Below are 16,628 nucleotides of genomic sequence, written 5' to 3' on the forward strand. Positions count from 1 at the left end.
ATGTACGAGTCCTCTATGGCACCTGGTATGTTGTTCTCCGCCGACCTGATCCTAGTGAGTACCAGACTTAGACTACAGTCATTTTCATACATTTCAGGACCAATTAGGAAAAGTACTTAGCGAGTCTTCCTAGGTTGATATACGTGTCCTGAATTACAACTGCTAGCTTGTTCTCCGCCTAATTCACCATAATAAGTACCAGAAAGTGCCGGAATTCGAGTTTCGTACTCGTCTCGGCACCAGTTTTGCGGGTTCTTTTTTATTTGAAATTATTTCTGTGAGTACCATAAACTGCCGGAATTTAGGGTTCGTACTTATCTCGGCACCAGCTTTGCGAGTTGTTTTTATTCCAGTGAGTACCAGAAATTGCCGGAATTCAGATTTCGTACTCATCTCGGCACCAACTGTGCGAGTCTTTTCATTTCAGTGAGTACCATAAACAGCTAGACACCCGGTAACTAATCCATTTAATGTAAGAAAACAACCGGTTATTCAAGGAAACAACCGCCCGTGAATAAATACTTGTCCGGTCAGAAAACAAATTGCTCTGCCCGGAACATGTTCGGCTGTGAGGCTATCCTGCTGTTATGACAACTTCACACACTGGTTAGGAAGTAACAAAAGACACTAAAGATACGAGAAGGCCAACGCCAAAACAAATGTTTATTGACTGTGTTATAGCTTGGGTAGAACATGAAAACAAAAGTGAGTGTTAACTTTATTTTAGATGTTGTTCATAAAGATGTTACTATCGCTCACCCCGACACTCGCCTGAGCAGCACTTACTACCAGTCCTATAGCTGGATTGACGTGATATAAGCCATTTAGGTTAATTCTAATTATATTCTCCTTATAGTAAGATGCAAGTGATCAATACTGCAGCATACCCAGTGTGTCCGTACCGGACTATGTTAACATTTCTATTTATTTAAAGAATACACACAATTTTTGCTATGTTCAACAACATTTAAATCATTCGGTACGCCTCGGCCATTTTCCATCGAAAAATACCGCGGATGTATATGGATGGTTTACAATGTCAGAAAACGTTCCATTTAACTTCGCTGCATATTGAACACATTGTAATAGGAGTTTTGCAGATAAGCTTAACGACATTACTCTTGGGAATCTAAATTATTTATGCAATAATGCACTTCACAGGCAATAAATTAAAAAAGTAATACAAAATACATGTCACCTCACTACATTTAAGTAATAATATTATTTGAAATTTTACAACTTCTTCCGATGTACTGGCATACATCAGTTGTTTTCGATGGAAAAGGGCCGAGGTGTTCCGAATGCATTGAAATGGCTAAATGACAAATTGCAACCAAGTGATGATTAGGGCACTGAAACGAATACGTACGAATAAACATGATTAAAACGTGAGTGAATGAAACCAGTGTTTTGGTTTTCCTCAATGTACTTAATACCGTCGAACCCCGTTGGCTCGAACTCCCATGGTCCGACAAAATTACCTCGAGCCTAGGAAAAATCGAGCCAAACGGAAATGCTTACTTTCAGTTTAAAAAAAATGTCAGTTACATCCAGTTCGAGCCAACGAGTAGTTCAAACCAAACGAGTTCGAGCCAGCGAGGAATTCAAGCCAAACGAGTTCGAGCCAACGGGGTTCGACTGTAATGGATTATTCAATCTTCATCGGCTCGTGAAGGGTCAATTCGAACATTGAATTGTATTAATGCAATAATAACAATGGGTCAGTTGTTCAGAATGCTGTTAAAGAAGCATTCATAATTTTTACTAAGATGTATCACAATCAATAAAAATGTTCATCCATCGAAAACAATGGTTCTTATGACGGATACCGTGTTTTTATGAAAGAAAAGTGCAGCAAACACGGTATTTCTACATTATGAGACAAAAGTTGATCACCTTAAATGTTTAAGGACCCACCAGTCATTTAATATCAGTGCGTTTTCAGTTATTGCATACACGGTTACAATCTTGTTATCCGTTATAAGTATTTTCCACAAATGAATTATTTAGTAAGTAGTAAAAGGTTTATGTTTGTTATACATGTTTTTGAAAAATGTGTCACTTAGCTCATTGTTGAAAGCTTACGAAACATACTTTGAGAGACTAACGGACACACACGTGATCAGCTGAAAGTCTTACGAAAAGTGAGACAACTCTTTAAGCTGTTAAATGAAATATATGAACTCATCATACAATATTTCGCCTTTGAAAGTTACAAAATAAACCTGTTAACCTGATGACGTTTACAACGTTGTTAACTTTAACAAAGTTCTGAACAATCGGTCAATTAATCATTAGAATAAGAAAACAATCATGTCATACATATCAAAACAATGTGAAACACAATATTTCTGTATCAACAACACCAACCACAACAAGCACAACAACAACATTCTCAATAAAATAAGTTCTCGGGGGATCAAAACCGCATATTTCTAAGTTTGTCCGTACCAGACGGTTTTACAATTTCATCTAATTCTTTAAAACAAAACATAGATGTTTGCTAGTAATGTAAACTAAAAAGGTTCAATTACATAATGCAACAATGTGATGACTTTGACCCTTAAAGCTGCACTCTCACAGATTGACCGAGTTGACGACTTTTTCATTTTTTAGTTAAGAATCAGCAAATTTGGGCATCAATGTATTCAATTCAGTCATAATTGATAACCCACAATAGAACAGATCTCCATTGTTTAGAAAGTGCCGAACTTTTCATTATTCTTAAGGCGATTGTAACGCTTTTAGCCATACAATATCACTTTTCGAGCGTGAATATTTTGACTACAAATTGAGCTTTTATCAGTTGTCTTATATCACCGATTTCCAGACATTTACGCAAAATTTGGCTCATTCCAAGTAAAAAAAGTTGTTAAAACGGTCAATCAGTGAGAGCGCAGCTTGAAATGAGTCTATGCAAATAAACACGATACAAGCATGAGTGATAACAGCCAGTTTGAGTTTTCGTCAAATTACTTAATATTGGATTATTCATTCTTTATATTTTTGTAAAGGATCAAGTCTTACATTGGATTGTACGAATGAAACAATTACAATACCCATTAGAATAAATTTTGCTTAAAGCTGAACTCTCACAGATTTTCCGTTTTTACAACTTTTTTTTGTCTTGGAATGAGAAAATGTTTGCGTAAATATCTGCAAACCAGTGATAAAAGATTGCTGACAAAAGATCAGATCGCAGATTTGCATATTTCCGTTCGAAAATTAATGTTTTATAGCCCAAACCGTTACTAACGGTTTAAGAAAAATGCATAAAACATTAATTTTTAAACTTAAATACAATATTATGCGATCTGATTTTTCAGCTTTAAGTATGGAAACAATCTATAATACAATCATACTATATCTTTTCAGCTGATCAGAAGGCTTTATTTATGAAGCCATAGATACAATAGAATAAACAATACTCACAATCTACGACAATAATAATAATAATAACAACAACAACGACAACAACAAAATTGACCTAAATTGGTATCAGGGTGATTTTATGTTGAACAACCAAGAAAAAATGAAATAATTAATATGCTGAGGGATCCGAATGTGGTAACTAGCTTGAAAAACAATTACATGAAAAATTTAATATGTGCTATCAATATTTATTTTATGCATTTTGTTAATAAACATCTCTCCTGCATAGTTTTTTAGATCACAAACTATGCATGTGTACTTCAGTTTAAACTCTAAAATCATAAATTGGACTCCGGTACAGTCGAAACCCGTTTGCTCGCAGGTCACGATGAAATTACTTCGAATCTTGAAAAAATCGAGCCAAGCGGGAAGGCTTTCTTTCATTAAAAATAATTCGGTCTTTTACATTTAGGTCGAGCGAACAAGGAATTCGAGCCAAGCGAGTTCGAGCCAAAATTTACACCGGTCCCTGGTGTTCGACTGTAGCGTGCTTGTAGCGCGAACATGTTGAAATGGATTAGGATTTAACATTTTTTATGTTTGGTAAAAAATATGAAATATTTGTCGAGACGGTCATATTTGAAAATTCAAGACTACTTATCCAAAGAAAATGTTGCAGCGATGAAAGCTTTCAAACATGAACTATATATTACGTCTATAAACATTGCTACTTAGTTTGGTAAAGATTGGAGGAGAAATGCTCAAGACATAGTTTTAAGTCAATCTTGCACTATATATTACATTACGTCTATAAACTTCGGTATTTAGTTTAGTTAAGATTGGATCGAAAATGCCCAAGAGCCAGTTCAAAGTTTAAGAGCCATTTCCAGAATGAAAAATGTGACATAGCTGTTTATCGAAAATATTCAAGATAATAAGGATTCACAGGATCCTGTATCGCCACCTTTTTATCGTGCAAAAACGTAGCCAAAATCGTGACGTTGACATAACAGTTTCCGTGTAAGCGTTCGTATATCTTATAATATCAATTATATTACTTTTTCTCAAAAATTTCAAAACTGAAACTATGAACAAGAACTCCCAAATCGTTTTTCTGGACTGAAAGTACCACAAAGTCTGGTCCACATACACTCTCTAGGTCGTCGGCCACTTTGCTTCCATTTACGAACACCTGAAAAGCCAATGATAAATTTAAAAGCGGAGTAAGAATCTTCCAAATAACATTGATCTAAAAATATACAAACATGAAAATAACATTTGAAAACATTGGCTGCAGTCGATACATGAAATACTAAAGATACTATATTTGTCAACAAATGCGCCACAAAGAGATTAGTCATGACAAACACACACACACACGCGCACGCACGTACCAGTATGTATTTCCAAATGACTTGTCTTAACCTTTTTGACATTTGTTAATTCCCATTTTTATAAAAAAATATGCAATTATCGCAATAACAAACATGCAATAAAACCGTACAAAGTAATCTAAATTTAGCATGCACAACATCATTACGAAAAGTTCATATCACGTGACTTTTTTAAAGCGAAGTAATCTATTTTGCTTTAATTCAGTGTTCCCGCTGGCAATCGCCATTGTCGCCAATGGCGACAACTTTTCAAATTTGGCGAATTTATGGCGACAATGATTTTTTTGTTGTAAATATTTCCTTAAAATGACGTAAACGGTGCCCATGCAGCCTGCACGATAATCAATTATGTCACTGTCACAAATCAAGCGCATCTGCTGGTGTGACAACAAGTCCGATAGGAAGGTACCAGTAAGCAGTCACGGCCCAGTCGAAACCTTGCTAATAATCGCGGAATTTTATTGCTTTCACGGATTAACAATGACATACCTGAACTAGAATTTTTCATATTAGCAAATAATTTTAATATTTAGCACAATATCTTTGTAGTTGCGTAATTAAAATGTTAGTTTTAAAAATGCAAATCATATAATTTAAGCTCATCTAAAAGTCATAAAAAATCATATTAATACTTCTAGTAAAATGTTAACTAAACAGTCGGCAAAGTGTAAGTATTGAGTGGTACACACAGGTGCCAATCCAATTCCGTATGATGTGACGTATGTCGATCATATTTCACGTCATATAACATATGTCAAATATATTCCACATAGTGTGACCTATTTCAAGCATATTCCACTTAGTGTGGCCTATGTCAATCATATGTGTTATTGTGTAACCTTTTTGAATCATATTTCACGTAATGTGACCTATGCCGAGCATATTCCATCAACAGTGACATTTGTTAATCGTATTCCGAATAGTGTGACCTATGTCTATCATACCACATAGTGTGACCTATGTCTATCATACCACAAAGTGTGACTTATGTCTATCATACCACATAGTGTGACCTAGGTCTATCATACAACAAAGTGTGACCTATGTCCATCATATTCCACATAGTGTGACCTATGTCAATTATATTCCTCAAAGTGTGACCTTATCAATCATATCCCACACAGTGTGAACTAGGTCACTTATATTCCACAAAGTTCGAATTGACCTATGTCAAATTTATACAACGAAGTGTGACCTATGTCAATCATATTCCACGCAGTGTGACCTATGTCAATCATATTCCACACAGTGTGACCGATGTCAATCATATCCAATATCATGTGACATATGTCAATAATATTCCAAATATTGTGACCTATATCAATCGTATCCCACATAATGTGATTTATGTCAATCATATTCCAAACAGTGCGACATATGTCAATCATATTCCAAACAGTGCGACATATGTCAATCATATTCCAAACAGTGCGACATATGTCAATCATATTCCACAAAGTGTGATCCATGTCAATCATATTCCACACTGGTGTGACCTATATCAATCATATCCCACACGGTGTGACAAATTTCAATCGTATTCCACACTAGTGTGACCTACACAGTATGACATATATTAATCATATTTGATATAGTGTGACCTACTTTATCATTATATTACATACAATATGAACTGTGTCAATCGTTTTCCACTTAGTATCATTCATAGGTATTAATTGCCTCAATTTTAACACTTACATTCATAGTTGTGTTTCTGGAAATAGATATTGTTTGTTTTGCACCATTGCCGTCGGATACTGAAAACGTTTTATCGCTATTCACGGCTCCAAACGTTAAATTGGTCAAAGACGTGCTATTAGCCAAGCATATTTGTTCTATGTTGAATCTGAAAGGTAGCAATGATAATGAATGCAAGTACAGCCAAACCCCGTTGGCTTGAACTGCCAGGGACCTGCGAAAATAAAATCGAGGCCCGGAGTTTGATTGTTACATCATTCTTCTATAGTCTTACAAGCACAATAACTCGAAAACATAAACATGTCAAGGACCTATATTTGCAGACAATTTTTCAAAACAAATATAATCAATGACTGTTATAGCAATATATATATATATATATATATATATATATATATATTTAATAACTTTACATCTATATTATTCGGACAAAAACGTGATTAAAGTCTTATATTCAAAGTCGTTGTACATATTACGACATCCTTACAATTTCTTTGGCATACATTTTTCTAAATGAAATAATTTGTACACGGCATCTATGCGGTGCTCATACATCAAAATTATAATGAACTCTAGCGGAGAGAACACATACATTTAACACAAATGTATTTGCCTTTCAAGTTGATACTTGTACTTCATATGTGTTTTGCCAAGGGAGCAGACTCTAGCGAGATTGACCGTTGTTGAAATCTCAGGAAATAACTTTGTTTTAAAAATCAAGCTCGAAAAAGTATAATGACAGAGTACTTGAAATATATTTAAACCAAGCAAGATAGAATTTACCCGGTTGGGTTGTTGCTCGTGACCTCCACTGTAATGGTAATATCATGTGAGTGCAAAAATGCCGATGGAGCCTTTAGTATAACTGTTGAATCTGGGTCTGCAATTTCCTGGGAAAAAATGAAAAGTTGAAAGTCGTAGATGGAAGTTTAATTATGGTAATGTAGACTTCAGTGCAATTAATTGTATTAGAGGCACATTATAGGTTTGGCCTAAAAATACATTTGGTTCGGGAAAACAAGAAAAAGTAAAATAACTTTTTTCTGCGTAATGATAACATTGCATTTGTGTGAAACGGTTCCAAAAGGGGCGGTACTTCGCTGTTCCAGTTATTGGTACAGTGACGCGTAGTTCCCCTCCGTATGTAAAAATAAAACATTTTTTAATGATTTTGAGAACAAACCGTAATACAATAGGTGGTATGAATGCCCCCGAAATGAATTTCAAATCTTAGTAGGGTCAAACATGAGAAATGCATTAAAACTGATATTGTGTCCCTTAAAGGTGTTGCAATAAAAACATGAACTTTTAAATACAGTGTATGAATGTCTAAATAGGTGTGAAGTCAATTGATAAAGGAAGCTATCGTTCTGATTCTGTTTTAAAATGAACTTTATCACTAAAGTTGTTACTTAGTTTGGTGAATACAAAATGCTTACTTTAAATACAGTACACAAGCCTATAAAGCTGCTCCCTCACAGATTATTAGTTTTGACACTTTAAAAAGTTGTCTTACGATTGGCTGAGTGCCTTCAATTCAGTTATATGTAAGATCATTCACAATATAACAAATCTCAAATGATTGGTAAAACTGTCGAAAAGTTTATTTTTCTTAAAGCGTTAGTAACGCCTTTCGCTAAAACCCCCATCGACTTTCGAACTTAAATATGATAAATTGCTATCTGATCTTTTGTCAACAGTCTTATATCACTTAATTGTTTCTAGACATCTACGCAGAAATTGACTCATTCAAAGAAAAGAATAAAAATAAGTTGTCAAAACGATAAATCTGTGAGAGTGCAGCTTAAAATCCTAATAGTAATACATAAAGTCCGACATTTACCGGTGGTTGGAACACAGTTTCCCCTTTCCTTTTCACCACAACTGCATCTGAATCAATTATGTCTCCGTCCCTGAATCCCTGGCATATACAAACGGATCCATTTTGCGAGTCACTCTCTATTTTGGTACCAATAAAGTTGTAATCAAGCAACTGTATGGCACACTCCAGTATACACTTATCGCTGAGGTCGGCTACATTGATCGCTTCATGTTTCGCTTTCCTGGTGGTCATCCCAAAAACTGTTGTCGGATAAATCAGGTAGGTCAAAGACCAAACCCAAAGATACGTGTCCATCTCTCTCAGAGAAAAGCCCGAATCTAAGACCGAACATTGAGGCGCGCATCCTTAAAGCTCCTATCTTTCATAGTTTATGCTAAACTTTTACTGATTGATGATTCATTTTTGATCTCACTTAAGATATGATATGATATTTCTTTGAACAGTTATTACTGATTGATGATTCACTTTTGATCTCACTTAAGATATGATATTATATTTCTTTGAACACGTTGAACAAGATTGCATAGAAAGGTAGGCATAATATATGTTACATAAAACAATTATACAAATTAGTTTTGCCACTCAATTGCAATTTGAGGAATTATATTGCTATCGTAATACCATCAATAGATATAGGTATACAACCATTAGCCCTCCGATTTTAATGCCATTTCAAGTATTCTACTCGTCTTACAAAACATCTTTAAATGGCTCAAATGTAGTAAGGTCGTTAACATTTGCGAAGACCGAACACTGCATAGGAAAGTGGTCATTAGAGGTAATTTCAACGGTTCAATACAGAAATAAAACTTGAGACAATCGGATTGATCTCTTATGAGGATTGAATTATATCAATACTTATGTGAAAAACTACAGAAACAAGCTCAGTAGCAAAACGTTTAAACATAAACCCGGTTTAATGGCACTGGGTAAACACCAATGACATAGAACACAAAAACAAATAACCACAAGCATGAAACATGGACGAACAGCACAAAACATCACAAAGAGCACTGACCGACATTTTAACCCAAACTATTAACCCGGCCGTTGTAATATTTATAAAGGTTTGTGTGGTACTTTATTATGATGCGTGGCATATGAAGGTACCAAACTGGACGCTTTCCTGGAGACACGTGAGGTGCTGGGTCCAATTTTTCAAAACTTAAGTCTCTTACAACATGATTAAGCTAAACTCTTTATTTTTGTCTGATATTGATTTCAGTAATACCTACTTCTTTTAGATTTTTTATACTTTAGATAGGACTTATCGTCATGAATATCACAATAAACTATTTTTCATTCATTAAAATTTAATTTAAGTACGTATTTTGTCTTATTTAAATAAGCTACTGAAGCCTGTTAAGCTTAAGAGGTTTCGAGAAAATGGGACCAGTTCATTTCCAAAGCTTGGCATTGAACTCTTATAACGCCTTTTGTATCTTTATAACGAAGTTACAGCGTGAACATGGATTTGTTTTAAATATGGTCCTTGACGTTGACCTTGACCCTGTGTATTACTAAAAAGCAGCATCCGACAGCCCTCAATATTACGAAAATATCTGCGCCAATTTTCAATCTCAATCTCAACTTCTTTTACCAAAAAACCCTATGGAATGATTTAAAATGTTACATGATTTACTTTTTTTAAAGGCGCATTCCCTCACTCCTTCATAGATACGTTATTTTAGAATATCGTTCCGTAGGATATTAAGCAATGCTAAATTGCAAATTGAGAAATGACTTCAGTATGTTCGTGGGATTGGGGTGAGCTTTGAATTTGAACCCATGCTTTAAAACTGCACTCTCACAGATTTACCGTTTTAACAACTTTTTTTATTTTTTTTGTCTTGATAAGAGGAAATGTTTGCGTAAATATCTGCAAAACAATGATAAAAGACAAAAGATCAGATCGTTTAAAAAAATAATGTAATTTGACTTAAAGCGGTACTAACCTATTAAGAAAAATACATAAAACATCAATTTTTGAACTTAAATAAAAAAATCTGCGATCTATTATTTGTCAGCAGTCCTACATGACTGGTTTCCATGCATTTGCGCTATTTATTTTTTTTGCTCGTTCCAAGAATTGTTTTATAAAACATTCTAACTTTCTATCTGTGAGGGTGCAGCTTTAAGACCATTCAATAACGTTCAATCTGTGAGAGTGCAGCTTCAAGACCATTCAATAACGTTCAATCTGTGAGAGTGCAGCTTTAAGACCATTCAATAACGTTCAATCTGTGAGGGTGTAGCTTTAAGACCATTCAATAACGTTCAATCTGTAAGGGTGTAGCTTTAAGACCATTCAATAACGTTCAATCTGTGAGGGTGTAGCTTTAAGACCATTCAATAACGTTCAATCTGTGAGGGTGCAGCTTTAAGACCATTCAATAACGTTCAATCTGTGAGGGTGCAGCTTTAAGACCATTCAATAACGTTCAATTTGTGAGAGCGCAGCTTCAAGACCATTCAATAACGTTCAATCTGTGAGAGCGCAGCTTCAAGACCATTCAATAACGTTCAATCTGTGAGGGTGCAGCTTCAAGACCATTCAATAACGTTCAATCTGTGAGAGTGCAGCTTCAATACCATTCAATAACGTTCAATCTGTGAGAGTGCAGCTTCAAGACCATTTGATAACGTACAATCTGTGAGAGTGCAGCTTCAAGACCATTTGATAACGTACAATCTGTGAGAGTGCAGCTTTAAGACCATTTGATAACGTTCAATCTGTGAGAGTGCAGCTTTAAGACCATTTAATAACGTTCAATCTGTGAGGGTGCAGCTTTAAGACCATTCAATAACGTTCAATTTGTGAGAGTGCAGCTTCAAGACCATAGAGGTTATAGTTCAGTGTAAGATTGTATTTTACTCGTGATCATAGAAAAACTACATTTTCACGAGTGGCTTCGCCACTCGTGAAAATATGTTTTTCTGTGACACTCGTGAAATAAAATACAATCTTACACTGAACTAAACAAATATCCTCTATAATTTCGGATATGTTCGGATTGTAATTCATTGCATAACAATATACCTGAAAGCGATTGATCTTCTTATTGGTTGTATTGTGTCTGCAGGTCCCGTAAAATATAGATCAACATCTTTAAAAGTGTTAGTTTATTATATTTTAAATATATTGGTACCAGAAGTGTTTCAATTTTACGTTTTAAAGTGATTTCAAGTGGCTGATCTTTTCTCGCGTTATTGTGATGTCATTTGAAAAAAATATTTCCGGTTATAGTCGGGTCGTTCAATTTACAGAATGGGTAAGAACGGATTACTGAAAGGTTTTCTTAAATGAAATGAAGTATTTTTTAACGTTTCTTGAATTAAATAATGGACTATTGGTGTAAATATAAGGAATGAATTGCGGGGTTGATGTCATTATCGGGGATATGAACGCAATTGGGTTGGTCAAAGTACGCGTCCTACGGACTCCACACAAATTGACCAACCCAATTGCGTTCATACCCCGATAATGACATCAACCCCGCAATTCATTCCTTATATATATATGATGAAATAAAAATCAAAGTAAAAATTTGTGTGGTTTACGATTTGTTTGTATAATATTTTTACGATCTAAACTATGTAACCTGTTCCAGGGATGGTTACATGTCGCTTCAAGAGTACATGGTTCTCATGGTCAGTCGAAAGACAGAGAACGTGCAGTTGAGCTTGGAACACTTTCCGGACTTTTACATAAGGCGATAAACCACATCACAGGAGCTTTATGTGGTATGCCAAACTTTCAGAAGTTTTAAACTTGTCTGTTGTTTATTTGAATAAGTGCCCATCAATCCATGGGTCAGTACACAATTGATTGTGATCTCGAATTAGTCTTCATTTATTGACAATTACCAAACTTTTTCAGTAGCAAAATATTCAGGAGAGCTCGGTTTCTTTGAAAACCAGCCTGATCTGTCCATGACGGGGTTATGGTCTTTTAAAATTGGCAAAATTGCTATTATGTACCTTTTGCAGAAGATATTAATAATTTATGTCCGATGTTTATCAAACTTATACATAAGCTAGATATGCACGACAACTTCATTTATAATCCGAAGTTAGCTAAACGTGTGCAGTAGCAAAATATCCATAAGAGCTCGATTGAATTATTTGGAAAACTAGCCAGATCCGTCTATGGATGACTGGAGTATGGCCATTTAGAATTTACAAAATTGTCGTTATTGTCCATGTGAACACGGTCAAAACTTCATTTTTAGTCCGATGAGAGCTTGGTTATTTTAGAAAACCAGCCGGACTTATCCATGCATGCCAGGAGTATTGACATTTGAATGCAAGTAGTACAAATTATTTAAATAGTAAGCTTGTAAACACGGTAAACTCTTTAAATATTATCCTTTGTTTATCAAACTTATACAGTAGCTAGCTATGCATACGAACTCGCTAACTTTCAAAAAACCCAAAACTGTATTATGGCTATTTATATTTGAAAAAAGTGGCAAAACAGCTTTAATTCAACTTGTGATACCACTATTGCGCATTCATTTATTATCCAATATTTACCAAACTTTTACAGTGATAATATATTTATAAGATTTCGTTTCCTTTCTTTAACCAGCCATATATGTCCGTAGCTAGAGAACTCTGGTCTTGAATCCTAAACCTTTGTTCGTAGGTTGGCAGATGTTGATCATGTCTATTGATCTGAGGTAAAGTAGCATTTTACATAAAATGTCTTGATTTAACATTTGTTAACATATTCTGACTGATAACTAGTTGATTCTAAAAACAACATGCCTCTCTAGTTTCATTATAGTGTTAGATAATTTGCTACAGTCTACTTATTCTACTGGTGAGTGGAAATAGGTAATATGATAGTATGTTTAAAATTTAGATTTGTTCAAAATGGCACTGTCATGGTAGTTTAGCGGTTAACATACTGGACCAACAATCCAGAAACCTGGATAAGATTCCAGTCTGCGCGAGACGGACTTACAAATGTATAATGATTTTGATTCAGATAGTGACAAAATTTGGCGAGCCAGAAAACCACAGGCCCTCATAGGCCTCTTGTGTAAATTATTTCAAAACTGTAGTGTGTAAAATATAGAGAATAATTGGTTGTTTCAGTGTAAGATCGTAGTGTATTTCATGGTTTGCATGCGAACTTCCGTATGCAAGAATAATAACGGCAAATTCCCCCGCGGGTATTTCCCTGTACGTTGCCGTTATGTTTATCGTATGATTTTGATTAAAATAATGCGTTCATACTCTTATATATATATGTTATATTTCAAGTATTGAACCGTTTTGGCCCATATTTTTTATGTTTGCCTTAGAAAATATCGAAGTATTGTCGTAAAATATCCTTGATGTCGTCGTCGTGGTGTAAAGAGTTCAGAGGAAAAATAGAACACATGCTCCCAGAGACAATGTGCGCATGTGCAGCGACGCACATTACTCTAGAGAAAATAATCTTGGAGGTTTTCGCCTTTCTTGAGGCCAATAAAACAACAGCATCGCTCTTGTTTGAATATTGAAACGGACAACATAGCACTGAGACGAAATTGAATAACTTTCTTAAAGGCCTAGTTTAAGGAATGTTTGGCATGATAAGACCCTGCTGTGCATCTCCTGTTTATTGCACTGGTGTCATAGTAGGGGCGAATTGCCATGTAAATTTGTTGATTGGCTCAGTGCCATTTCGTGTTGACACTTTTCGAGTAGATAATATCATTGTCTAGTATAGATATGAGCAATATACATAACTAATGTATTCACTAATTAAACCGATCTGAAATAAACAATAAACAAGCAGGAGTGATAAGTTTCTACATAGTTATATAACATATACATTTAAAACATTTTAAAGGCAATGCCACCATTGTAAAATAGAAATTGAGAAGCATCCTTGTTAAATAATATTTATGGGCTATTTAGAAGAACTTCCAAACTGTACAACAGGAAAATCAGATCAGCAATCTGATAAAATTTTTAATGCAATTTAGATTAAGATCAATACGCCGAGGTTGTGCGCTATATACGGATTTGTGGGATGGGGTCACTTAAGAAGGCATAATTCAGCTTTTAAGATTAATATCCCAAAACAAATTATTGTTCATCCTCTGGACAGAGATCTCCCTTGCTCGTTTGTCACAGTATTGAGATCCATCATGTTCATGACATATTCTAGCACACCGGATAGGCATTTCCGGTGACGTCAGCCGTGCTAGAAAATTCCATCTGGCATCCCCCCATGCCAGATGAGTCACGCGCTGTGACGTAATACTTTTTTATTTATTTTATTAAATACTTTATGTAACCATAATTATGAGATTTCAATAGATGAGTTCCATAAACATTAACTTTGCAAAAATATATCTTCATAACAAAACAAAATGACCCTTAAAAGACGTGATATCGAAGGAACTTATTTACGTATGGAGTGAATACAAATCACTGCGCGTCATGACGTCAGTAAAAGTAATCGCACGCGCTTTTTGGTGAAATGTACAAAAATGCGCTTTTTTATGTATTTTCTTCACAAAATATGTAATTTAAGGTATGCTAGAAAAAATATCTATCATGTGTGTCCGTTCCGGATAGAAAAATCCGACCCTCGGGCACGCTGCCTAGCCGGTAACTCGGCAAGCCTCGTTACCTGGCAACGCAGGTGCCCTCGGGTCGGATTTTTCTATCCGGAACGGGAACACATGACAGATATTATTAATATTGCAATTGTAGAAGCACATACACAAACGTTTGACCCATTTACAGCTTTTTGTCCACTGACCTGATTAGGAATCTTTTTTAGCAAATGATGTTTTTTATTCATCACTGCCTTAATGTTCAATATCATCGGAAAGGCGGCGGCGTAACACTTACATCATTGTTGCTGCAGAACTAAGACTCGATAAAACAACAACGTATGGTGCACATTTAATGCCTTATCATACAAAAATAGCATACATGCATACCTTTACATACACTTATAAACAAATGTATAATTGTAAACACAAGAACATTATCATACAAAATTGTACAGATCTTTATTATCATACAACAGTATACACAAAACCATTATCATACATCATTAAGGTAAGTATATTATTGTTCAAGTTATACAGATATGCATTATCATTCAAATTAATTATATAACAGGACACTGAAATAAATTATCATTCAAACTTATACAGAAGTTAATTTTCATTCAAAACTATACAGAAGTTAATTATCATTCGCAGTTATACAGAAGTATAATAAAAAACAAGAGTTAAAAATTGGGGTTTTCACTTATTTCTTAGATCGATTATATCTGTTTAAGCTGTCTTTGGTACAATATTTCTACAGTATATAAAGTATTTCTGAAAATTAAACTGGCCATTTCGCATGATGTTAAATATCAAACTGTTGTCAAATGTACATTTCAAGGAGTGAATCACTGTTTCGGTGCTATTAGATTTATAGAAGCATTTGCATGTTGCAATAGCCAATTGAACAGCTTAACTGGAATAACCTGCTCTATATATCTTGGTCTGAAAATAAATTTAAAAATCCGTCCACATTATATATATACGTTTTGCAAGTCAATAATTATTCTATTTATTACAATATTATTTGACCCGGAACAGTTCATTTATATGAAAGTTTACAACTAGCATTGGAATCAAGGTACAGAAAAGTTGTTCTCAGCTATTTCGTAATGGTCCTGTTGTACAAATTATTCTACCTGATCAATGCTTGATAACATTCTCTTATTCATCATGGTCGTTCAACGGGCAAGAACTCAAAAACCTATACCTGCAAAACTGTTTCCATTTATGCTCCATTACATACGTTGTAGTTGTGTTTCTATGCCTCTCGAAGGGTAACACCATACTCCGTCTCAATTGGTTTTAGTCTATGAATCCTGTTGAATGTAGTTCAATGTCCACCGTTTTGACAGCAAACATTCGTGTTTATTAGAAGTCGTTAGCCTCGGCATATCGTTCTGGATAGGGTCGAGTAGTGCTAAATAAACACTATAAGTCTCGACAAGACAATACGTTTAGTGTAATCGGATATATTACACGGATAAAGAAAACAACAACACACTTAAATACTCATACGTTTGTTTGGGTCTATTTTTATACTTAAGAGAATATATTTTTCTTACACAAATATTAAAATTATGCCAGGCCCCTGCTAACCATGCCATCTTACAGAGCCCTACTCATCAACGTCATTAACAACTTCTGCGAGATTTCAGATGTGTTTGTTTTTAATTTTCTAATCATTAGTTGACATTTGTTTTCACAGTTTCTTTTTACTAAAAGACATAGGCGAATCGCACAATGCTTTGGACATTT

Source organism: Mya arenaria, chromosome 17 (genome assembly GCF_026914265.1).
Source record: "Mya arenaria isolate MELC-2E11 chromosome 17, ASM2691426v1".
Lineage (NCBI taxonomy): Eukaryota > Metazoa > Mollusca > Bivalvia > Myida > Myidae > Mya > Mya arenaria.